We start from the raw sequence: 1,524 nt of genomic DNA on the forward strand, positions 1-1,524 counted from the left end.
GCTATTCTGTGGATGGGATTTGTGTTTCTCTAGGTGGGAAATGAGAAACATCTTTCTCTTTTTCAAAATGGCATGCTTCTTTGGGTGGCTTGTGGGATCATTATCATTTTCAGATGATTAAGTGTCTATCATTACTGCAGTGAAAGCAAGAAAATGTGTTCCACTTGGGATATATAGAAGGTGTAAAGAAGTATACACATTTATAAAATACTGGAGAAAAATTATGTAAGAAGGGGAGCTCAAACATCTCAGTACTTGCAGATTTCTATTAAGTCTGTATGGAAAACTAGTGGCATCTAATGGCAAAAGAAACTGGGTAGAATGTAAAGCAAGTAAAAAATTTATACTGAACTGAAATGTAGCTAATGTTATTCTGAAGAACACACACTGAGATGTAGCATGCAACTCTCATTGCAGGGTACTAACTCAGAACTACCAGCACATCCTAGCCTTTGTATTTGCTGTCCAGGAGATCAATGAAAACCCCTGGATCTTGCCCAACATCACCCTGGGCTTCTCTGTTTCCAACAGTCATTTCATGGCAAGCTGGACCTACCTTGCATCCCTGGAACTTCTTTCTACCTGGGGCAAATTTGTCCCAAACTACAAATGTGACACCCAAAACAATCCAGTAGCAGTGATTGGGGGACCAAATTCTGACATTGTTCTCTTCATGGCTGATATCCTGTGTATCTACAAGATCCCACAGGTAAGATCTGCACCAGAGAACTTGAGAGCTGTATTTGGCATTCATGTTTCTTAGGCATTTTTAATTGAGTGTGTTTAAAGTAGAAAGTGGTGGAAAGATGACCAAAACCTCTTTGGAATGGATTGAAGTAGCATTTGGTGTGTCTTTGAAGACTTAAAGGGCAAAATTTCTTTTGAAAACATGAATGATGCAGGGTGATGGTAATGGTGAATATTTCATAATGACTTTTAAGCAAATAAAGCATGTACCAAGAAGGAAAAAGACACACGTGCACACAGTCTATAGCCGTATCAATGAATATTCATGAATATATCTTGATGAAAATCCGGCTTTCCTGGAATTTCATCTAAGCATAAAAAAGGACCTGATACCCAAATAAGTATCATTTTTGAAAGTGGCAACTGTGTACCATCTATTCAAATACTAATTTTTTCATAAGGTCTGCTGTATTAGAGTACATGAATATTTATCCTTCCATTGTCAGTCTTATGTTTTACTCTGATTAACAAATGACTTACATGCTAAAGGTAAGCACTTGAAAACAGCAAGTACATCAGCAAATATGAACAACTATCCATGTGATAACGTGCTCCTCAAAAGAAGCAATTGCTGAACATGGCTAAAACATAAGTTTATAAGAAGCATTAGCAATTTCTAAATTGAAGGATTTATTGAAAAGGCATGGTGGCTTCCAACGGATAAAGTAAAAAAAAAAATGTAATAGACACACAGTAGTAAACCACAGTTTCAACAAAAAGGGCAATCTAGTTCTCTTACTAGTCTCTTCAAACACTTTACATCAGATCTCATCACCA

This window comes from Varanus komodoensis, unplaced genomic scaffold, assembly GCF_004798865.1.
Source record: "Varanus komodoensis strain SLA01 unplaced genomic scaffold, ASM479886v1 scaffold646, whole genome shotgun sequence".
NCBI classification, from domain to species: Eukaryota; Metazoa; Chordata; class Lepidosauria; order Squamata; family Varanidae; genus Varanus; species Varanus komodoensis.